Raw genomic sequence first — 24,616 nt, 5'->3', positions numbered from 1 at the left:
AATCCCAGTTTATAGAATCTTGAGGGGATTTCGTTGACCTTGTGATACCCTGGAAACCACATTAGTGAATGATACAATTTCCTGAGTTAATTTCCAAGAAGCAAATGTTCACAAAGGCTTTGTAGGTCCCAATATGACAATATCTTCTCCAATCTCTCCTCTGTTCTCCATCTCTTCTCCAGTCACCATGACAACCCACATAGGCATTAACCAAGAAACCTAGAAGGGACACTTTTGGTGTTTTACTTCATCTCTTTTCTTAGACATTTCATAAAATGATTCCTATTCCAGAATTTCTTGGGATAGATGAATTAGAGATTCTCAAGCTCCAAAATTGTATGGGTCAAATTGTGGGGAGGGGCATATCCCTATTAGAGGGCCATTGAAGACATAGCAGAGGTGTGCCAAAAAAATCAGCTGCAATAAAAGGACGAAAAGGAAATTTTCCATGCAAACTTAGGACCAGTTAACTTTGGGGAAGGAATGTCAGAGGCCTTATTCAGATCTCAGGAAGAACAGAAAGAGCTAAGGGTTTTCTAGCTAAATTCACTATAATTTTGCTTTCATACTAGGCTTCTATATGATTAATATAAAATGCCTTTAGCATTAGGTCTCAGCAAACTTAACTTGCTAATATTCTTTAACATTTAGTTATAAGGAAGTGTGTCTGGGCTTACACCTAGTAATTTTCTCTCCTCAGCAGCTACATGATGTATCAGTCAGCTATTGCTGCTTAACAAACAATTCCAAAGCTCATTGGCATATAAGAATAAACATTTATTAACACTCTAATAGGTCTGAGAATTGGCTAGGATGGCTGTGCTTCAGACTCTGGGTCTGAGGTTCAGTTGCAGTGGCTTTCCTCCACATTCCTTTCATTCTGGTGTGATAAGGGATGTGTCCTTCTAGTGACAATGACAGAAATACAACAAGGAAAAGCAAAAACATGTGATTTATATTATTGCCTTGGCTTGGAACAGGCACACTATTACTTTCTCCAATGTTCCATTGACCAAAGCAAGTGACATGGCCAAGCCCAACATCAATGAAGCAGAAAAATATACTCCACCCAGTGATATGAAATTCAAAGTCACATGGCAAAGAGTATGGATTCAAGGAGAAATGAAGTATGGGAGCAATAATGTAGTCTATTAAACATGTTAAAGTCCAGACTCTAAAGCAGAGGTTGGCAAACTTTTTCCATAAAGAGACAGTGAATATTTTTAGGCTTTGTGGGCCATATGGTCTCTGTCACAACTGTTCATTTCTGCCATTTGCCATTGTAGTATGAAAGCAGCCATAGACCATATATAAATGAATGAACACGACTGCATTCCAATAAAAATTTATTGGCACTGAAATTAGAATTTTACATAATTTTCATGTGTCACAAAATATTCTTCTTTGATTTTTTCAACCATTTAAAAATGTAAAAACCATTATTAGTTCACAGGCTATACCAAAACAAGTAACAGGCTGGATTTGACCTCTGGACCACAGTTTGCCAACCCCTGCCCCTCAGTTGTCTGCTGCCTCCAAGGTCTTACCTGCCCTCTAACACTCAAACCGTACTAAAACATAATTTCCCAAATAACCCATTCTGTTTAGTGATATCTTATCCTTGTGTTTGCTCTTGCCTGCATCCAGAATTCCCTTCCCCTCTCCCTTGCCTGTTTAGCAAACTTCTAGTCCTCCTGCTACTCCATTGACTGTTTTCACATCTTCAATGCCTTCCCAGACTCCCTGAGACTGAGGTAATTCACTCCCTCTACCCTCATTGCATTATATACAAGTGTTAGGCTGAGTAGATTAGCTGTTGTAGCACATAGCACTAAAATTTAAATGACTTAGCACAATAAATGTTTAATTCTCACACATATAATGGGGCCATGGAATCAGTTGAGCATTTGTGCTCTTCTCCATTCAATCATTTAAGGGCTCGGTCTCCTGTCTTGTGGCTCAGTCTTCCAGAAGATCCTAAAAATCTTCTCTGTTGTGCAGTCAAATGAAGAAAGAGAGCAAGGACTGTGAGAGAAAGGGTTTTATGGGCCAGTCTTGGAGCACACCCCTTCTGCTCGCATTCCATTGGTGAGAACCCCATCCTTTGGCTACATGTAACAGCAAAGGAAGTGAGAAATAAAGTTGAATGAATGAATGAATTAGTTGTGAGTATAGGAAAACTTCATTCATTTAGAACAGTGCACACATTGCTCTTAGTAGATGACTAAAACATTAATCTCAACTGAATTTGTTAAAAAGCAAACAGGACTGAGTTATAACCAGCTAAATTTAATTTCGTGTTCCCTCTCCCCTTTGTATTTTGAAAGGTGTTGTAGGTCTTTTCCAAAAATGTGTCCTTCTCTATTTCAAGTTCCTTTCATCAGTTAAAAACAATAGGGGGGCCTGCCTTAGCTTTGCCCCTCCTCTGACAGTGTGTTTGCTCATATGGGGGACCACAAAGGACTTAAAGTGGCAGCATTTTTGCTACGTGGCTTCCTACCAACCCACGCCCCACCTCCCACCACCCAACCCCCCAACTGTGCTGCCCTGAGTGTGGCCTGGCCTCTCCAACCCATCTGCACTTGCTCTTGGCTGAAATGGAATTAATGACATTCGCTGTTTGCCCATTTGTCTCACACAGCTCCAAGATGTGTCCCTTTGTCCCTTTGTCGGCATGCTGGCTCATACAACAGCTGCTGCTTTCAGCCATCCCTACTGAGAGAAAACAACAGTGTTTCCTGTTGATAGAGCTCCTTTGCTCTGAATCAAAGGAAACATGTTAAGGCCGTGGAGTCCTTTTTAATGCTGTCTCTGGGGACTATTGGTTTTTTTGATCATACATACACTTGCTAGGATTAAATCCAGCATGAGTCTTAAGGGCATATTCTGGAAGGGGTTACTAAGCACAAAGGCCACAGAAAAGAGGAATAACACGATGGGTTCTCGTCCGCTTCTGCGAGGATTCCATTCCCCGCTTCCCAGGTCATCTGGCACACAAACCACAGAACAGCCAGCAGCTGGGACTTACGTGCCTTTCTTTACCTGTGAAATGATGTGGAAAATTCCAGAAAGCAGTGCCGTCTCCCTAGCTTTTGCTCTTCTGTTTGATAGAGCCCCTCTTCATGTCTCTGCCTCTGAACAGTTTGTTCTTTTCTGGTTTCTTCTCTGCAGCTCTGTACCACTTATACATCAGAGGCAATGCTATGAGCAGTGCCCATCTGAGCATCTAGATGCAGCTCAAGTGACTGATCCATAACAAAACTCTTCATGTTCCCACATGGAATGCTAATTTGCAATTATAATATGAAACTGATGATTTTTTATTGGTGTCTTAATAGTTTATAACATTGTGAAATTTCTGTTGTACATTGTTATTTGTCAGTCACCATATATATGTGCCCCTTATGCCCAACCCCCACCCCCTTCACCTCTGGTAACCACTAATCTGTTCTCTTTGTCCATGTATTTGTTTATCTTCCACATATGAGTGAAATCATATGGTGTTTGTCCTTCTCTGACTGGCTTATGTCACTTAAGATAATACCCTCAAGTTCCATCCATGTTGCTGTGAATGGGACGATTTTGTCTTTTTTTATGGCTGAGTAGTATTCCATTGTCTATATATACCACATCTTCTTTATCCATTCATCAGTTGATGGGCACTTGGGTTGCTTCCATATCTTGGCTATTGTGAATAATGCTGCAATGAACATAGGGGTGCATAAGTCTCTTTGAACTGTTGATTTCAAGTTCCTTGGATAAATACCCAGTGGTGGTATAGCTGGGTCATATGGTATTTCAATTTTTAGTTTTTTGAGAAATCTCCATCCTGTTTTCCATAGTGACCAGACCAGTTTGCATTCCCAGCAACAGTGTATGAGGGTTCCTTTTTCTCCACATCCTCTCCAACATTTGTCGTTTTTTGTCCTGGTAATTATAGCCATTCTAATAGATGTTAGGTAATATCTCGTTATAGTTTTGATGTGCATTTCCCTGATGGTTAGTGATGTTGAACATCTTTTCATGTGCCTGTTGGCCATCTGTATATCTTCTTTGGGAAAAAGTCTGTTCATATCCTCTGCCTATTTTTTGATCGAGTTTTTTGTTTTATTGTTGTTGAGTTGTATGAGTTCTTTATATATTTTGGAGATTAATCCCTTGTCCGATATGTGATTTGCAAATATTTTCTCCCAGTTGGTGGGTTGTCTTTTTGTTTTTTTCATAGTTTCTTTTGCCTTGCAGAAGCTCTTTAGTCTGATAAAGTCCCGTTCGTTTGTTTCCCTAGCCTAAGATATGGCATTCGAAAAGATCCTTCTAAGACTGATGTCAAAGAATGCACTGCCTATATTTTCTTCTAGGAGTTTTATGGTTTCATGTTTTATCTTCAAATCTTTAATCCATTTTGAGTTAATTTTTGTTTATGATGAAAGATAATGGTCTACCTTTATTCTTTTGCATGTGGCTGTCCAGTTTTCCCAGCACCATTTATTGAAGAGACTTTCCTTTCTCCATTGTATGTTCTTAGCTCTTTTGTCGACGATTAGCTGTCCATAGATGTACTGTTTTATTTCTGGGGTTTCAATTCTGTTTCATTGATCTGTGTGTCTGTTTTTGTACCAGTACCATGCTGTTTTGATTATTATAGCTTTGTAGTATATTTTGAAGTTAGGGATTGTGATGCCTCCACCTTTGTTCTTTTTTTCTCAGCATTGCTTTAGCTATTCGGGGTCTTGTGTTGCCCCATATGAATTTTAGGATTCTTTGTTCTATTTCAGTGAAGAACATCATTGGGAGTCTGATTGGGATTGCATTGAATCTGTAGATTGCTTTAAGTAGTATGGGCATTTTAACTATGTTTATCTTTCCAATCCATGTGCATGGAATATCTTTCCATTTCTTTATGTCATCATTGATTTCTTTCAATAATGTCTTACAGTTTTCATTGAATATGTCTTGCAACTCCTTGGTTAAATTCATTCCTAGATATTTTATTCTTTTTTGAAACTGATGATTTTTGATGACTATGTGTCAGGCACTGTACTAAGTGCTCTGCCTGTGCTATATCATTTGGTCTCCACAGTTATACCCAAGAGTTGGCACCATTTCTTCCCATTTTATAAATGAGGAAACTGAGACCTGGACAAAACGCCTTGGTCAAGGCCACACAGCTGGGAAAGGCAGAGTGGTGACTCGAAGCAAAGTCTGTGCAACTTCATAATCTTTGATCCAGAATTCTATGCTGCTGCCTGTCAAACTAGTCCAGCTGCAAGGAATCTAAGAGAATTTCTAGGATCTTAATACTAGAGTGTGGTCCATAGGCCAGTAGCATCAGCATCACCTGGGAGCTGATATTAGAAATGCAGAATCTCATAAAATCCAAACATGCATTTTAGCAAGATCAATGTGATTCATAGGCATATTAAAGTTTGAGAATCTCTGATCTAGGATGCCTTTTCCTTTTATAGAAGAGTAAATGTGTCAAAGGATGAGCCTCAGCTCCATCAGTTGGTGCAGACCCGAGACTTAAATCCAGGTAGCCACAGAGGTGGTGCAGAGGATGTGTTCCAAGCAGGAGAGAGAGAGAGAGAGAGAGAGGTGAGACAAGAGAAGTGGTGGTGTCTTAAACTAGGTCCACAGGAAACAGCCTCTAAGATGGAGATTTGAGTACAGGGTGGTCTTTAGGGAGTGAACCAAGAAACAATATCCCTAAAGGATGTGGGGGGAAACAGAATTGAGCAGAGGGAGAATTTGAACATCAATATAGTTCCAATAGAGGACTCAGCAGACAACATGGGGAGATGGGGCGGCCCTTCCGAGTTTCCCAAATTGAGGCAAGGGGGCCAGACCTTTGTATATCCCTCCATTGACCAGTCATTAGATGATAATTGCCCCTGGCTAAGGGTGATTTCTGGGGAGAGACATCTGTGAGCCCTCAGCAATCAACATGGGGATGGATGTCTAGATCCTGAAGGGAGGGGTTCTGGGCACTGCACCGCTGTGTTCACTACAAAGGAGAAGAGGCTGCATAAGGGTTTAAGCTTTATGCCAAGAACAACAGGAAGTCATTCAGAATGACATCATCAAATTTGCATTTGATTACAATCCCTTTGGCTCCTGTGTGGCAATGGATCAGAAGGGACAAGAGTCAAAAAGAAAGGAAATCCACTAGAGAAGAGTGGCAGCTCAGACAAAAGGAGTAGCCACCTTTAGAAATGAGCAAATTCAAGAAATGCTTTGGTCTTAGAATTTACGAGACATTGTTATTAATTTGCTGTTGAAATGTAGAGAAGGAAGTGTCAGATGGACCAGGGGCTTCTGGGATGGTTAACTGGAAGGATGAAGGTGGATAGCTGGCAATGGGATCACTGAAGGAGAAGATTTGCAAGAAAAGATTAAAGTCATCTTTGATAATTTAACAGCACTCAATGTGGCCACAACAGTTTAAACCCTTCTTCGACTCATCCTGTTGTTTAGAATTATCATCCCCAGAAACTACAATTCCCTCCTGCATGTATAGCAGATATTTGGTGACTGTTCTCCAAATAAGTCTTCAAGAAAATTTGAAGCTTCTGGATTTTTTTATTTTGCCCACTGTTATTTTATTTAAATGTATCATGCAATTGCTGCAATAAACAAAAAATTTAAAAAAAATAAAATAAAATAAAATAAATGTATCATGCAAATGCTTTTGGTGAAATACTTCTAAATTATCATTTTGTTGAGCATAAAAAATAATTCAAAAGAACAATCATAGGAAAAGCAATTTGACATCAGCCTGTTTCATCTAAAAGAACACACCTGTAAGAGTAAGCCAAAACCACTTACATGAATAAAGGGCCCTAAGAAAATAGTTGGCCAAAGCTGAAATTCTGTTTGTGTAGGTCTGTGTTTGTGAGTGTGTTCCCTTTACTATTCCTCTCCATTTTTGTAATCACTCTGGTTGACAGAGTCGAGTGCTCTTATTAATCAATCAATGAATTAATGCCATTATACATTCAACCTCACATACTTCAAACACAGTTCAGCACCTGTAACATGGGGTGCTGAGGAGACAGAGATGAATGGGACCCATTCCTACTCTTGAGAAGCTCACAGCATTGGAGGAAATAAAAACAAATATTATATTTTTAATATTTATGAATTACAATTCAACTTAAGTGCTAAAATAAATTATCCTTAATACAAAGTGAGCTTTTTTCAAATTTTAATATTTTTGAAATCAATGTGCATTTTAAAAAATAATGTCAGAAGAGAGAGAAAATGCTGACTGAGTTGTTATTGCCTGAATATTTGAATTTAGACGTGTATTAAAGGAATTCATTAATCTGATTGCCATCCTCATTGAGATATATGCTTTGAAAGTGCTACACAGAGTTGAATTTTAATTTATTTTCACATCCTTATTTTTTTTTTAAATAAACTTTTTACTTTGGAACAGTTTTACATTTATAGAAAAGTTGGAATATAATACAGGGAGTTCCCATATACCCCAGACCAAGTTTCCCCTATTATTAACATCTGACATTGATATGGTACATTTGTTACAATTAAAGAACCAATATTGACACATTATTGCTAACTATAGTCCATATTCAGATTTCCTTAGTTTTTCCCTAATGTCTTTTTTCTTTTCCAGAATTCCATCCAGAATACCACATTACATTTAGTTGTCATGTCTTCTTAGACTCTTCTTGACTGTGACAGCTTCTCAGAATTTCCTTGTTTTTGATGATCTTGACAGTTTTGAGAAGGACTGGTCAGCTATTTTGTAGAATGTCCCTCTATTGGAATTTGTCTCATGATTAGATTAGGGGTGAGTTGTGGGGAGGAAGACCACAGAGGTAAAGTTTAGCCTTTCTCATCACATCGTACACGCTATCAAAATGACTTAACACGATTGAGGTTAACCTTGATCACCTGGCTGAGGTAGTGTTTGTCGGGTGTCTCCACCACCAAGTTAGTCTTTTTTTCTCCCTTTCCATGTGGGCTTTCTGGAAGCAAGTCACTGTGCGCAGCCCACACTTAAGTGGGGAGTAATGCTCCACCTCGTTGGGGGCAGAATATCTACATAAATTATTTGAAATTCTTCTGCACAGGAGATTTGCTGATTTTCCTTTATTCATTTAGTTTAGTTAGTAATTCAATTATTTATTTATATCAATATGGACTCATGGATATTTATTTTATACTTTGGATTATAACCCTAAACTATTTTATTGCTCAGATTGTTACAGCTTTGTCTACCGGGAGCTCTTTCAGTTGACTCACGTCCCTTGACATACCTCCATCACTGCGGGTTTGCTTTGTTTTTGTTTTTTTTTTGTTTTTTTTTAGCCCTTTATTTCTGGCACTACAAGATGCTCCAGGCTCATCTTATACTTTTCCTGCCCCAGCCCTAGAATTAACTCTTTGTCTAAAGAGCCCTAGTTCCTTTTATTGGAGAATGGTATTACAAACCAAGATTTGAGAAGTAGGTACCTTAATTATCTTTTTAAATGGTTTTTAAAAATATTTTGCTCCTATGCTGCATTGGAAAGAGAAGTTATTGTGCAAATATAAGATTTATTGTGAAATACCAGGACATGCAATCAAAGGCAGTAGAAATAAAAAATCTCAGAAGAGACCACAGGATTCTGAAAGCCAGGAGTGGTTGGTGTATCTCAGACACACGTGACAAGGCACTGCTACCCAGGCACCAGAAAGCTATTAGTCTAAAGCTTCTGGCTGACTTTCAAAGGAAGCTGAATCTCTTCCAGCCAATACAGGATTTGATTAAAGAAAAGAATGAAACCAGGGTTTAACCAAATAAGAAATGCAGGCACAGCCTTTGTATTCTTAGATAGTCCTCCAAACATTCTGTCATCCCCAAAGCTGGTGGAGAGGTCAAGTGCAGCAGCTCAAATTTTGAAAAGCAGCCCATCACTGTGCGCTGTGCCCCACTGCAACTGCTGAAAATGAGTCCCAGGAATTTTTAGACTCTGCAATGTGAAGAAGGCTTAATGCAATCTTATGATATTGAAAAGAAAGTGGTATCTAAGTATATGAATTCATGTTTTCTTGTTTTAGATACATTAAATATAGTTTATTTTATCCCTAAAATATCTATAATTAGATTGATGCTTTTACAGTCAATAGAGATTTAGAATCAGGGAAATACTTAATTCCCCCAGGCCATTCATCTTGGAACAATGGAGAGCTCCAGAAGGCTCAAGGCCTTCTCCTGGCCTCACACTTGAACCAATAAAATTTAGTTTTCCTTGGATCCATTTTATGAAGTCCTTGTGAAATCACCAGTTTCCCCCTCTCCCCCCACCACTCTCCTCTTTTTCTCTCTCCAGTCTATGAAAAGCTTTTTGAATATCAGGTATGCTTGTCTGCATTACTCCAGCTCCTGGCTTTGTAAAAAGATAAAATGTTCCTTTTCTGCTCTATTCCCTGGAACTGTCTCAATAGTTTAGGAATATCTGAAACTTGAGATTTGAAAAAATGCACCTGTGGAAACTTTTTTTTTCAATTTCTCCTATAGTTATTGGTCTATTTAAGTATTTTACTTCTTTCTGGATGAATTTTTTGAAGTATGTAGTCCTAGAAATTTTTCCACTTTACCCAAGTTTTAGAAATTATTAGCATAGAAGTATGTAGACTATGTGTATAATTCTTTTCTATTTCTTATTTATATAATTTTATTTAATTCCTATTTTATTCCTAATTTTGTTTCATCTTTTTTCTTAATTAGACTAGTTAATGGTTCATCTATTTTTTTTCTCATTTTTAAGGAAAACGTGATAATTTTTTCTGAACTTTCATTTATTAATTTTGTTCTATATTTATTAATGAATTTCTTCTGCCTTCCTTTGGTTTATAGTTATTATTTGCTTCTTGAATTGACTGCTAAATTCATTTATTTCATTTTTGCTTGTCTAGTAAATGGCTTGTAATCTAGAAATAACATCGGTCATATCCTATATGTCAGATCAACATTGTTATTATTTTTAGATGTTCTATACTTGCTGGTTTTAGTGTTTAGTTATTTTGGTATAGTTTTAAAACTCTAAGTTGTTGAAGTTTTTGTTTCTGGTTTTGTTCTTTATTTTTAGTTTTATTTCATACCCATTATCTTTCAAAGTGTAGAACTAGACCATCTCCCCATTCATAGGATTTCATCTACTAATGCAAAGGGCATGGTGTACCTGCCACTGCGGACTTGCAGTGTAACAGGTGTGTGTGTGTAGAAATTTTAAGGATAAAAGAAACTATATTTTAACGTATGCAAAACAACAATACATGTATCCATACAATTATATACCACTAATTTCAGCATCACAAAGATTATGTCTAAGCTGGTGCTATTAAGACCATAGAATTTTCCCAAAGACAAATACAGCAAACTATTTTTCAACCAAAATGGAGCTAAACCTAACCTGAGAGGGAACCAAGAAATAGACAGTCATCCTCCATACCATCAAAGATAGTTTTTTTCTGCCATGTTTGGGTTGGAGTATGGCTTCTTCTACTCCATTGTTTACTAAACACATCTGCAGATTAGAATCACCTGGGAATTTTTTAAACATTCCAAAGCCCAGGCCATACTCCAGACCAATTAAATCATAATCTCTGGGTGGGACACAGGCGTCAGTATTTATGAAGTACCCCAGGTGACTCCAATGTGCAGTCATAGTAGGACCCACCTCCCTATGCACATGGTTTAGGACACACACAGCTGGACCTTACTTGTAATTAATCCTCAGTATTGTAAAGCAGTAGTTCTCAAACTTGAACTGTGCCAGAATCACTGGAAGGGCTTGTTAAACCACAGATTTCCAGGCCCCTGCCCAGAGTGTCTGATTCAGTAAGTATGAGAAGCCCAAGCATTGACATCTTCACAAGTTCCCTGGCGATGCTGATGCTGCTAGTCTGTGGACCACACTTTGAGACCCACTATTGTATAGTATTGAGCTTTAGTTTCAGAAAGGAAAAAATATTTGAAATTTAGCTGTGGTATGAATTCTTTCAAGAAGCTGCCATGACTAGAGTTTCCAAAAAGAAAGCATATTGGGTACATTTTTCAAGACCATATAAACTTACATTTTATAAACCTGCTGTGCTCTCATTTAACAGAAGTCTTTATGAAGTATTTATTAACAAGTATTTTGTACGCAGCTGAGCTAATTGCCATATTAACAATTCAAGTGTGATGTAGTTGCTTCAATCCAAGAACTTCATTTAGCATTTTAGCATTAACTTGTAATTAACTGCTAATGTTTTCTTATGTTTTTTATGAGCTCATCTACGTATAGATTAATTCTTAATCTGCACTGATTTCTGTAGTAAAAGGATTCAATGTTTCTTTTCTCTCTAAGGATATATGATACTAATTAGCATAAAAGAAAACCTTTCTGTGGTGACTGTCTGTGTTTGAACATGGGTGTCTCAGCAGGTGTGAACACTAACACAGTGTAATGGGATTTGGTATTTAAAGACGACAGTCCACTTGCAGATTGAAGGTTTTGAATTCTTATGCTGTACAGGTCGCTAAAACGCATGAGATAATCATACCCCCTAGTAGCTTAGACTCTAAGCCAGGGGTCAATAAACTATGGCCATGGGTCAAATCCAGCCCATACCTGTTTTGTAAATAAAGTTTCATTGAAAAACAGACACATTCATTTGTTTGTATATTGTCTGGGGCTGCTCTCAGGCTACAATGGCAGACTTGGGTCGTTCAGTCCACAAAGCCTAAAATAACTACTACCTGGCCCTTCATAAAAAAGGTTTTCCAGCCCCATTAATCAACTTTCTATGTGTAGGAATGATTAGCCATCCACATAATCATGCAGCCATAGGATTATCCTCTCTAGATTCTTCCTCACGGTTCCCAAGGCTACCAAGAAAACTTTGCCAAATATTTTACGGAAGTCCTGGTCTTGTAAACTTGTCAAAAAGGTAATGAAGCTACTTTGGCATGACTTGTGCATACTGAACCTTCTCCTGGCTGGGAGTAGTGCCTCACTTAGAGTTCGCCTGTCACTTTGAGAACCTAAGGGTTATTTTGCTGAATTAGAGCTCTAGTTGACTAACTCTAATGTTTTTTGTGGGGAATTTCTGAGGAATACTTTTTGCATAGTTTGCCCTCATTGCTAATCCTCTCTTTTGTGATAAATGGTAGTTAATGTCAGGGACAGTTTGTGAAAGGTCAAGAACATGTGTTATGATGACAACAATAGAAGCTACAGAAGTGGGTCCCTATTGGGAGAAGACAATATTAACTTTGATGGGCTTAAATATGTGAAAGAGATAACTGCCCATCTCATCACAACTTGCTATTTAAATGAATTATATAGATGGGGGATTAGCACTCCTGTTGGATCAGATACTTAAAACAATAATAATTTGTAGGAGAAAAAATATACGGATGAGAAAGCAAAAGAAATGTGACTAGAAAATTGTCAGTTCTCATGTCCTAAGAGGAAAATACAGCAACACATGAGAATCTGTGTAGGGGGTGAGGTGAGGTATGGTTGAGGAAGCAGCTATAGCAAGAGGAAAGTAAATTAAAAAGTGAAAGAGGCGATTAAGAAAAGTTAATAACAACTCGGAAATGAATGTGATAACATGGCAAAAAGGAAGCCAGCCAGTGAAGGAAGCTGGAGTCATCTTGTGCCTCACTGCTCTAGAGACTGCACCATGAATACCAGATTTAGCTCTGTTGTGAGACATCGAGGATTTGCAGAAGACATGAGACTAGTGATGAAAATTACTGAGCCCTGAGAAAAAGTAATTTATAGATAAAGCAGTGCAATATTTCTTATCAGATGGGTGACGAGTAGAGAACAGTGCAGTAAAAAAGGGGCTTGAAATAAATACTTCTGCTCCACTAAGAAAATAAGGTAGATTCATGCCCATTATTCTTCTGTTTGTATTGTATTTTTGTGACCACTCTGCATGAGTAGAATCATACTGTAAAACTCAAATCTTGATCTCTTGCTTCTACTAAAGAAGGAAAAAAGAAAGGAATGTAAAGGGAGAAAGGTGAGTTGGTGGGAATATTCGCTGCTGTTTTATCCTTAAGCAGAGATATAAGTGGCAGGGGAAGCACATGTTGATATTGATTAATTTTATTGTACATTTTACATTTAAACTTACTTATTGAGTCCTTGCTTGATTGATTTTTATTGTGCATTTTTTTTTTTTGGTGAGGAAGATCAGACCTGAGCTAACATCCATGCTAATCCTCCTCTTTTTTTTGCTGAGGAAGACCGGCCCTGAGCTAACATCTATTGCCAATCCTCCTCCTTTCTTTTCCCCAAAGCCCCAATAGATAGTTGTATGTCATATATCCTTCTAGTTGCTGTATGTGGGACGCGGCCTCAGCATGGCCAGAGAAGCGGTGCATCGGTGCGCGCCCGGGATCTGAACCCGGGCCACCAGTAGCAGAGCACGCGCACTTAACCACTAAGCCATGGGGCCGGCCCCTTATTGTGCATTTAAATTTAAATTTACCTATAACAGCCCCTGCTGTTGCCAAGCATTGTGCTAGGAGGCGACCAAATAAGGCATAGTCTCTGTCCTCAAGGACTTATGCTCTAATTGGAGAATCAGATAAGTAGTCAGGTATTTAATATATATGCTATAACGATGAGGCCCAGAGGAGAGACATCCAGAGGAATCTAGGAACGTCTCCCAGAAGAAGTGACATCTAAATTGAGACCAGAGATAATCATGAGTTTTTAAAGATAAGCACTGGGGTACAGGTATTCTCTGCAAAAAGGATGTGAAAGATGATGCTGTAGACTCATTGCAAAAAAGGCCCAGATTCTCCACCCATTTATGTACCTACCCCTTTGCCATGTGGGTTTGCAGTTCCTCCCATTAATTGGTGGAGTTTATTTCCAATGCATTGAATCTGAGCTGACCTTGTGACCTGCTTTGGCCAATAGAATGCAACAGAAATTATCATATGTCAGTTTCACGCCTAGGCATCAGGAGGCCTTGCATGCTTCTGCTCTCTTTCTTTCTTTCTTTTATTCTTTTTTAACTCTGACACCACCATGAGAATAAACCAGGGCTTGCCTACTGGAGGATGAGAGACCATGTGGAGGAAAACCAGGTCATGCCAGATGAGGCCATGCTAGACCAGGCAGCCCCCAACCGGCCTGCTAAATGAGCAAAGACAAATGAGCTAGTCCAATGGAGATAAGATTAATCTGGCCCAAATCAGAATAATTACCCAGCTGACTCATAGGCTCATGGGAAGTAATAAATGATTGTTGTTATAAGACACTAAGTTTCAGAATGATTTGTTATGCAGCAGTAACTTACTAATATAGAATATCTGAAAGTATAAGAAAGCAGGGCCCATTCAATAAACTAGAAGTGATCTAGGATAGATGGGGAATGAAGTATAGAGGGAGAAGGGATAAAAGGTGAGGATGGAGAGCTAAGCAAGAACTGAATCCCTCAGAGTTTTATAAGCCTTATTAAGTGATGGGGACATATCTAGAGATTTGAAGCTGATGTATGTTTAGATTTTCATTTTAGACATATTAGTGTTTATAAAGAATGATGGCTAGGAGGAACACAAAGCTAGAAGGAGGGAGTCCAGTAAAGTGGCTTTTGTAGTGATCCAGGCTAGAGTCGGTATTATCCTGTGTAAGAATGGGGACCATGGGGTTGGGTAGAAATGAACAGATTGGAAACATAATTGGGAGATAGAATGAGTAGGACTTGGTGCTTTATCAGAAGTGAGAGATAAGGGAAAGAGCAAGTCCAGAGCTGATACCTGGTATCTAATTTGGGCAAATGAAAGGTTGGGGGGAATCATTCTCTAAGACAGAAACTCAGGAGGAGAATGAGGTTTGGATGGGGGTGGAGGAGAGAATAAGCATAGTTTGGGATTTGTTAGGTTTGAGATGCCGATGAAATACCCAATCAGAGATGCCCAGCAAGCAGTTGGTTATATAGATCTGAAGCTCAGAAGAGCAATTTGGGTTGGAGATCATTTTGGCAAACTATCAGCCTATAGTTGGTGCTTGAAACCACTTAAACATTTATTGAGCACCTGCCATGTGTCATGTGCTGTACTACATGCCAGGGATATGGAGGTTAGCAATACAAATTAGGCTATGTAATCTAGTGGAGAAGATTCAACATTGGTCAAATAATTACACAAATATAAATATACTGTCTTAAGTACTATGAAAGACAGATACAATAAACCATAAGAGTATATAACAAAGAAACTTGATCCAGTCTAAGGAATCAAGGAGCAATTCCCTGAAAAAAAGGATGCTTAAGCTGAGATCATAATTATGAGAGAGGTTTCCAAGGACATAGGGAGAGATGGAGTAGAAAAAAAGAGTGTTCCAGAAAAAGGGACAGGAGCAGTGTGCCTAGTTTAAAGGCCTGTAACATCAGTACAGCAGCATCACAGGGAGGGAAGGAAAACTGGTACAAGATATGTATAGAGGAGTATTGGTAGATACAGAGAGAAATGGACAGATTTGGAAGATATTTGAGAGGCAAGACTGACAAGACAGCAGAATAAATTAGAGAGAGAGGGAGAAGAAATTATTGAGAATAATTGGGGGGTATGTTGGTTTGTGTATCTGAATGGATGATGGTGCCATTCATTGAAACAGAAAACACTGGAGAACTAGATGTAGATTTAGAGAGAAAAATACAAGATATCAGTTTTTTAAATATTGAATTGGAGAAGCCTTTAAAATAGCCAAGTGGCAAGGTTGAGGGGGAAATTGGATATGAAGTTTAAAGCTCAGAAGGGAGATCTGACTGAACATTTAATAAATTTGTGGATCATCAGGATATAAATGGTAACTGAAGGAAGGGGCATGGAGACTTTGAGGGAAAAAAAAGGATTCCTAAGACCAAGCCTCAAAGGACCCAATATTTAAAGAGCAGGTATTTTGAGATGAGCCCTCAAAGTAGCATAGATGGAGCAATCAGAGAAGTGGGAGGGAAAGTGTGGCGTCAGAGAATCAAAGGCTATTTAATAAGCACTCACTCTATAGGCTTTAGGCCGCTAAGAAGTCAGAGGAAATATGGCTAAAAATATCCACTGGATTTAGCAATCTGAAGGTTACCAATGACCTTCTCAAGAGCCACTGTGGTGGAGTGATGAGAGCAGAAGCCAGTATGGTGGAATGGGCTGAGGAAAAAGTGGGAGGTGAGGAAGTTAGGGGCATTTGTAGATAATTATCAAGAATTTTAGCTAAAGAGAAGGGAAAGCAAAGTAGGTGGATGGCATAGCAAGGGCTGAGAGACAGATTTTTGTTGTTGATGGTGTTCTTTTTTGTTTGTTTGTCTGTTTGTTTGGTTTTTGTGGGAGAGACTTGAGCTTGAGGCTGATAAGGATGCAGTAGAAAATTACATATGGTAGAAAAAAAAGGGAGAATCCAAAGAAGTGGATGAGATCACTTAAGAAAAAATATATGAAAAGAGAAGAGAAGATGATCTAGGAAGCAAAATTTAAGAAATATTGTCATTTAAGAGAATGTAGAGGACAAATACACTAAGATCTTAACAGTGATAGGAGAGAAAGCAGAGCATAGTTTCAAGGAAGCCATGGAAAGAGTGTTTCAAGAAGGACAGGGAGATCCATGGGGTCAAAGGTGCTGAGAAGTCAAAGAGAATAAGGCCTGAGAAATGTCCATTGGCTTGAGCCAATGGTCATTATGGCCTGGGATAGAATTGGTTCCTTGGAGCAGTGGGATCGAATCCAGATTACAGTAGATTAAAGTATAAGTGGACAGCCATTTCACAAAGAATTTTCATGAAGAGAAGAGTGAGCCTGGAGATAGAAAAGAAGTCAACTAGAGCCGTGGGGTTTTGCTTTTGTATTTATAAGTAAGTTGGAAGAGACTTGAAGATAATTAAATGTTGATGAGAAGGAAAGGACTGAATACACAGAGAGAGGGAATAAGAAAAGAGTGAGGTCTCTGATAATGGGGAAGAGAGAGAGAGCAAGTAGAAGGAGTAGTCTAAGGAGAGGGGAGACATTGCTGTCCTGTGGCAACAGAAAACAGGAGGAAATGGTGATGGAAGCAGGGATGTTTGTATTATTGATGGCAGAACATTGAGGGAGTTGTGATACCGTGGGCTTTTATTTCTTCATTAAATAAGAAACAAGATCACCTCCTAAGAAAGAATCAGGGATAGATATACAGAAAGCTTCAACTGTCCTGGCAACATTTTATTTCTGAGTGAGTGGTGGATATATGAGTGAACTTCATTCTTTATACTTTTTCATATGTCTGAAATATTTTATTTTAAAAAAAGAATAATGGGAATAATGGTAGAGACTGAAATTTGGGAAACACTAAGATTTGAAATAACCAATATAAAAGAAAGAGCTGGCTAGGGTGATATATGATGCTAGGTAGGCAGCATCCCAGTTGATTTTAGAGACCATCAATTTAGAGTGGATGGCCAATTGTTTACCAAATCACTTCCCTTTCCTCTAGGGTAGCCAGCTAGGCTGCATTTTCCAGCCTATGATGCAGCCAAATAATTGATTCTCGACCAAAAGAATGTGAGATGAAGGGATATAAGCCTCCTTAATGGCTCTCCATAATCCTCACGTATGTGGCCTTTTCTTTCTCCATTAAATGGTTGAATAGAGAAGGCCTGCAAGAACTTAGAGGATGATGAGCCACAACATGGCAGGAGCCTGGGTTCCTGGGTCAGCAGTTGGAGAAGAAGCTCCCAGGAGAGCCATTTGAGTGAGAATACACATGATGCTTTCTTATGTAAGTGAGACATTCATTTTTATTATGTTAATCTGTAAAATATGGGGGTGGTTTATCATAGCAGTTACTCTATCCTTGTACTCATCTTCACAAGTATGTGATTTTTTTCTAATAGCGCTGAACAGCCATGTGCAGATGCTGAGAACTGTTAAATTACATTCTCTGTATTAGATAATTGAATAGGATGGCCCAAAGGGCAAAAGAATGAAAGGAGTAATGAATAAAATGACTGGATTTGTGAACAATTACATTCATTGAATAATGAGTACATAACTAATTAGGATTCCCATTTGGAGGCAGAGGACTTGAGAGACTTCAAGAGCATGGTTGGTATTTCACAAATTTAAAACAGATTCCTGTCCTCAGGAAGGCACTAGGGAAAGTGCTCCCCACCCGTCTAAGCTGGATGTACAAAAGAGAATATTGGGTTTCATCCAACCGCAATCCCTGAGGAGTCTAGATCTGCACAACCATAAAATCTCCCGGCAGAGAAATTCAGGAGAAAAAGTCCCCTCCTCCAGCTATGGCACTTTGTGTGGGAGAATCACCACTCTGCCTGCAGGGAAGAGCTTCTGGTCCCAGCTCAGGACACTGAGTTCACTGGTCCTGGTGGACTCACTGCAGTACACTCCAGTCAACCGGAACACTCTCAGCTGTTGACCACCATAAACACAGTGAGGGAGACAGAACAAATGACATAGAGAACCTGATCTGTAGAGGTGGATGCCTGTAGGATCTGCAAATGCTTGGGCCCTCTTCTATCATAACTTGCTCACTCCAGGGAAATCTTCTTTGTAGGCCATGAGATGTCCAGTCTCCAGGCCCTAAACTCCTGGGTACCAACAGGCCAGTGATGCAGATGAGCTTCCCCTACTTCTTCCTACAAGGCTTCCCACTGTGTGGTCACTCTCAGGGCCTGGGAAGAGGCCTCCAAAAATTGTTGGAAGCATTCCAATTATCTGGGACCTACCCAACTGCCTACACCAGCAGCCTTCTTTTTCCATTCTCCTTATTCCTGCCAAATGGGTCTTCATTTGAGCCTCAGAGCCCATCTAGCTCGGGGTAGTTAATATGAAGAAGGAGGCTGAGATTGGAGAAGACTGAAAACTTCGTCAGTGATGGAAATAGGCCAGGCTTTAGAGCTCAACAGACTTGAGTTCAACCACTTACTAGTTGTGTGGTCTTAATGGGTTACATGACTAATCTAAATGAGGATAAAAATGCCCACCTCCCGGGATCATTTTAAATATTGTCAAAGACTTATGTAAAAATCTCTGGAACAGTAGATCTTCATAAACAGTGATTTTTTTTGGTGGAGGGAGCTCTCTTGGATTAGTTTCAGGCAGCATGCTTAAACTTTCTGAAAGAGAAAGAGGGAGGAGAGCAGGATTAAGGTTGAAGTTTGACCTAAAGGATGGCCCATCTGTGCTAGCCTAGAAGCTCCACCCATCCTCTAGTCTAAGCTATTCCCAGTGCATTTGCCCTTGCTTTCCTTCTGCGTGTCTTCTTCCCAAAACAAGTGGCCGTATGTGACAGAATAAAAGAGTCTGTTTTCCTAAAATTAATGAAGCTTTGTTTGTCATAGGATGTATTTAAACTCTAACCTTCCATTTTCACTATAAGGACAGCACTCGGGTGTCTTAAGTAATTTCACTAGGAAAGTTGTACTTCTGATTAACGATATTCTTTTGATATCCTCGTTTTTGATACAGAAGTGATTACACTAATCATAATGAAAATAAAAGAATAGCTTACATTCATTGAATGACTACAATATTCTTAGCGCTATCGCTAACATTATAATTCTTATTCTTATTTCTCAAAATGAAAAAGAAAGTGTTTTATTTACTTACCTGTAAATCATCTTTCTGTTAAGGTATTATATACACTTGTCTAGGTGTTCAATATATTCAGTTTTAGAAATAATTCAATTAAGTGAATACTCTATTCTAAAATAAAGCAAACACAGAAAAACTCCAAAAAAAAAAAAAAAAAGACTAGCACAAGGCTCATTCTCTCACCTTCTTCAAGTCTTAGCTCCAAAGTTACATCCTCATAGAGGCCTACCCTCTCGATCCTGTCTCTCTACAGTAGCATTCTCCAGCTGTCGCTCTCTGTCTCCTTACCCTGCTTTAATTTGCTTTATGAAAGTGGTCACAACTTGAAAATTATATATGTATTTCTTTATTTGTTTATTACTCCCCCACTAGAATATGAGATCCATCATGGCAGGGACCTCTTGTATCTTCAGTGCTTGGAACATAGTAGATACACAACAAATAGTTTTTAAATGAAGGAATAAAATTAAAAATGTACCTTATTAAATACAGCATTTTTCATCCATTCAAAAGCATCTATTAAAATCATCATAAAAGCATCTATTATCCATATAATTTTCTCAAAACAAAGGACTTATGTAAAAAGTTATATATAATTTTTGTCATAGTAGACCATACTCAAGCCTTCCATTCACAGAAAAATCTTTTGATTTTCTGTGACACGTGTCCCCGGCTGAGTCAGATCTCAAAATTTGATAGATCAGACACACACACATTTATTTGTTTGTATCTACATATTTACTTGGGGACTGGGAAGTTGGGGTGAGGTATATTTAACCCTGACCACAACTTGAGTTCAAATATGTATAAACAAGTTCAACACACTGGCAAGACCCCAAAGAAGGCTGGATTGCAGAGAGGGCTGACCAGTCCCTGGGAGTGAATTTATGATGTTGGATATGTATGCCAGAACGACCAGCCAGACTCAGGAACGTGGCCTGAGAGTGGGAGGAGATAGTGTTTTAGCTTTCCTGGTAACTCATGACCTTTGTGGTGTGATGAACCCAGGAAGGCAGGGGAGCCATGAGTGTGAGTGGGACCTGTGGGCTCCCTAAACCTTGCGGCACTTTAGTTCCCAAGCAGCCTTGCTGGGAGACAGCCCCAAACTGAGTCTCCTTTTCACCTTGAAAGGGGCTGTTTGGATGCTGACATTACACGATCCACAAGAATGAGGTTTTGGAAGCAGCAGCTGCAACTCTTTCTCATGGGAGCAGTAGTGACACACCTCTGCAAGACTTTCTGGGCCAGCAGGGTTGTGGAAAGTTCCACAGAGGCAGCAAATCTCCAGCTCAGCAACACTGAGGTGGCAGAGGCATCTGTAGCTGGTGTAATGACAGCACTCCACAGCCCTACTAGGAGATTTAGGACCTGCACATTCGGAGACCCCACTTCGCTGGCAGCCACAGCAAGCCAGGACTGAGTCTGATAAGCAGGCACCTGCAAGGACCTCTCAAAATGCCTGGAGAGGGGAGATTTGCAAGGCACTGACATTTCCATGTAAGCAGATGGAAGCTGGGAGCTAAGGGGAATCTGGTATTCATATTAATGGATCCATATTTTCAGTCAGTATTAATAAAACCATATTTGTCCTCACAAGCTGGTAGAGACGGGAACGTTTAAGTGTACTTATAGCCACAAACAAGGCTAAACTTTATTGATTGCTGCATCTTCAGAACGGAGCCACAATTTCCATGTTCTCCTGCACCCACAGCAGTGATCCAAAAGGTTCAGATTCACTTGGAAGAGGTCTTATAGCATATATACCTCCTGATGGCTTAAGAAAAGAGTTCCAGCACATTCTAATAAAAGTCTGGGAGAGAAAGGTGGCTTCGACTTTTGAGTCAAACATAGACATTTAATTGTCTATTAGGTGCACTGTGGTTTTATTACACTGAAAACAATTTGAAGGAAAACTCAATAAGATTGGAATCTTACTTAAATTAATGAATAATGCTTATTACTCATCGCCAGATATACTGCTCTTGGATGATGAGCTGTTTGCAAGACAAGAGACGTTTAATAAGGCTGTGCAGCAAAATTAGAAAAAGTGTAAGATGTATTTTATCATAATATAATAAATATATTGTTATAAGATTTATTTTATTTAAAAAAGTATCTGTAGGAAAGAAATGCTATTGCATCTCTAATACAAAAACATAGCAAAGTAACTGAATTCAGGAGTAGGCAAGCATTTTCTCTAAGGCACAGATAGTAAATATTTTAGACTTTGTGGTCCATACAGTCTCTGTCACAAATACTCCACCCTATTCATGTAACACAAAAGTAGCCATAGACAATACGTAGACAAATGAGTGTGGCTATGTTCCAACAAAACTCTACCTTTGGACACTGAAATGTGAATTTCATATAATTTTAAGATATTACAAAATATTAATCTTTCGTATTTTTTTAACCACTTAAAAATATAAAAACCATTCTTAGCTTGTGGACCATACAAAAACAGATGGCAAGCCAAATTTGGCCTGTGGGCTAGTTTGTCAACCTCTGTTCTAAGTGGTTGACTTTTGAAGACCTGTTGCAGGTTATCTCTACGTAAGATTTTGCAGGCGCTCTTACAGTCACCCACTGTAGGTGGCGCTCTATTTTCACTAGTCTGTCTGCTTTCTGTTAAAGCTAATCTCAAAGTATTGTGTGAAACGATGATCTCTGTTTCTCTTCTAATCTTCATCTCGTGTGTCTTTCACCTTCTGCCCCAAAGCTCTTGGGTTTGCTTTACTTATAAAGTCTTAACACCTTCCTATAACCCAATTACCTCCCAGATGTCTTTATTAGATGCCCTGCATTGTGCATTAAAGTATAATCAATGGTATTGGCTGGGCGAGCCATTCTGAGCTATAGAGAGTGAAAGAAATTACACTTTGCTTTGGAAGAGCCAATTAATTCACAGTGAGCAGCCTTTTCTGATAAGAACACCATTTCTGGTTCTTTGTTGCCCATCCCTCCCCACTTTGGTCATTTGGTGTGTGGGCCAATATGGATTACTAGAGTCACTGGGCATCTTACAATTGTGTATAGAGCAGAGAAAATGATTTTCATTTTTTGTGAGGAAGATCAGCCCTGAGCTAACATCCATGCCAATCCTCCTCTTTTTCTTTTTCTTTTCTTTTTTTTTTTTTTGCTGAGGAAGACTGGCCCTGGACTAACATTTGTGCCTATCTTCTTACACTTTATATAGGACCTGCCACAGCATGGCCTGACAAGCGGTGCATCAGTGCGCACCCGGGATCCAAACCACGGCCGCCAGCAGCAGAGCGTGCACACTTAACCGCTCTGCCACAGGGCCGGCCCCCAGGAAAATGATCTTCATGTTCATTTTCCCAGAGAAACGTAAATGTGATTTCTCCAAAATGAAGAGAGAGAGAGAGAGAATTCAACGAAGAAAAGACTTTGTGCTGTGACATTCATGAAAGCTCTGAGCTTGGCCTCCCTTATGTCCCAATTGCTTGTTTATAATTCCTGGGAATGTATCTTCCCTATGTACTCATTAAACTAAATTTATTGAGTGTCTACGGTATGCCAGGCACAGTTTTAAGAACTCTTCCCTTGGAGTGTTTATATTCTAGTGGGAAAGACAGATAATAAACAATAAACAATAGTTAAGTCAATCAGGTAGTGTGTTAAAAGTTGATAAGTGCTATTAAAAAATAAAACAAAGGGGGATCAGAAGTTCTGGGGCTTGGGGCTTCTAATTTTAAATAGGGTAGACAGGTTAGGCTCCTTCAGAGGTTGACATTTGAGCAAAGACTTCAAGAAGGTAAAGGAGTTTGCCACACTGGTATCTTATTTAAGAATATTCAGGCAGAGGGAACAGCTAGTGCAAAGGCTCTCAGGTAGCAATACACATGGTGTTACCATTGGTGAACTATTTCTGGATTAGAAAAGTTTGACCTTGAGAGTTTATCTCTTATGAAATTACTAGCACCTCTAGACCCTCTCTCAAATAAAATAACTCAAACTAGTTCTTTGGCTACCCACTTTTAGCTCACTCTCTAATTGGATAACACAATAGTAAAGGTTTTTGGTTCTAAGCTTAATTGACTCCCTAGAATCTCCACTCTTATTCTGGGACCAGAGCTAGCATAAGAAAGAAATTAGAATCTGAAATTGGGCAGTTAATTGTTTAAATCCCAATTCTGCCTATTAAAAGGCATGAGACAGGGCCAGCCCGGTGGCATAGTGGTTGAGATTGCGTGCTCCGCTTCGGCGGCCCAGGGTTCCTGGGTTTGTGGGTTCGGACCTACACACTGCTCATCAGGCCATGCTGTGGCAGCGTCACATATACAAAATAAAGGAAGATTGGCACAGATGTTAGCTCAGGGACAATCTTTCTCAAGCAAAAGGAGGAAGATTGGCAACAGATGTTAGCTCAGCTAACATCTTCCTTACCAAAAAAAATAATAATAAATAAAAATAAATAAAAGGCATGGGACTTTGAGCAATCTGCAAGTTTCAGTTCCTTTAACTGTAAAATGGAGATAATAACAGCAATACCTAAATCATAGGGATTTTTGTGTGTGCGTGTGAGGAAGATCAGTGCTGAGCTAACATCCATGCCAATTCTCCTCTTTTTCTTTTTTTTTTTTTTTTTGCTGAGGAAGACTGGCCCTGGGCTAACATCCGTGCCCATCTTCCTCCAATTTATATGGGACGCCACCACGGCATGGCCTGACAAGCGGTGCATCGGTGCGTGCCCGGGATCCGAACTGGGGCCGCCAGCAGCGGAGCGTGCGCACTTAACCGCTACGCCACCAGGCCGGCCTCTAAATCATATGGATTTTTATAGATTACATACAATAGTGCATGTCAAAATAATAATAATAGAAATAATAATAATAATGGGAGTGGGAGTAAACTTTGCGAGGTTATGGATATGTTTATGGCCTTGATGGTGATGATGGTTTTCTGAGTATATACTTATCCCTAAACTCATCAAGTGGTATACATTACATATGTACAGCTTTTGACATGTCAATCATACCTCAATTAAGTGGT

The 24,616-nt window shown here is 39.2% G+C and overlaps 1 protein-coding gene across 1 annotated transcript in view; it reads left to right on the top strand.

Moving 5' to 3' along the window:
- The first annotated feature begins 18,675 nt into the window (after positions 1 to 18,675).
- The window catches only part of GEMIN8 (gem nuclear organelle associated protein 8), a 258,299-nt gene continuing 252,358 nt past the window's right edge, over positions 18,676 to 24,616 (top strand). The window contains exon 1 of the mRNA XM_058535461.1: positions 18,676 to 18,680. The gene's annotated coding sequence lies outside the window, so the exon portion shown is untranslated. The remainder of the gene's footprint in view (positions 18,681 to 24,616) is intronic.

The sequence above is a fragment of the Diceros bicornis genome, chromosome X (genome assembly GCF_020826845.1).
Source record: "Diceros bicornis minor isolate mBicDic1 chromosome X, mDicBic1.mat.cur, whole genome shotgun sequence".
Classification (NCBI taxonomy): Eukaryota; Metazoa; Chordata; class Mammalia; order Perissodactyla; family Rhinocerotidae; genus Diceros; species Diceros bicornis.
This window is presented reverse-complemented; position numbering and strand designations above follow the sequence as displayed.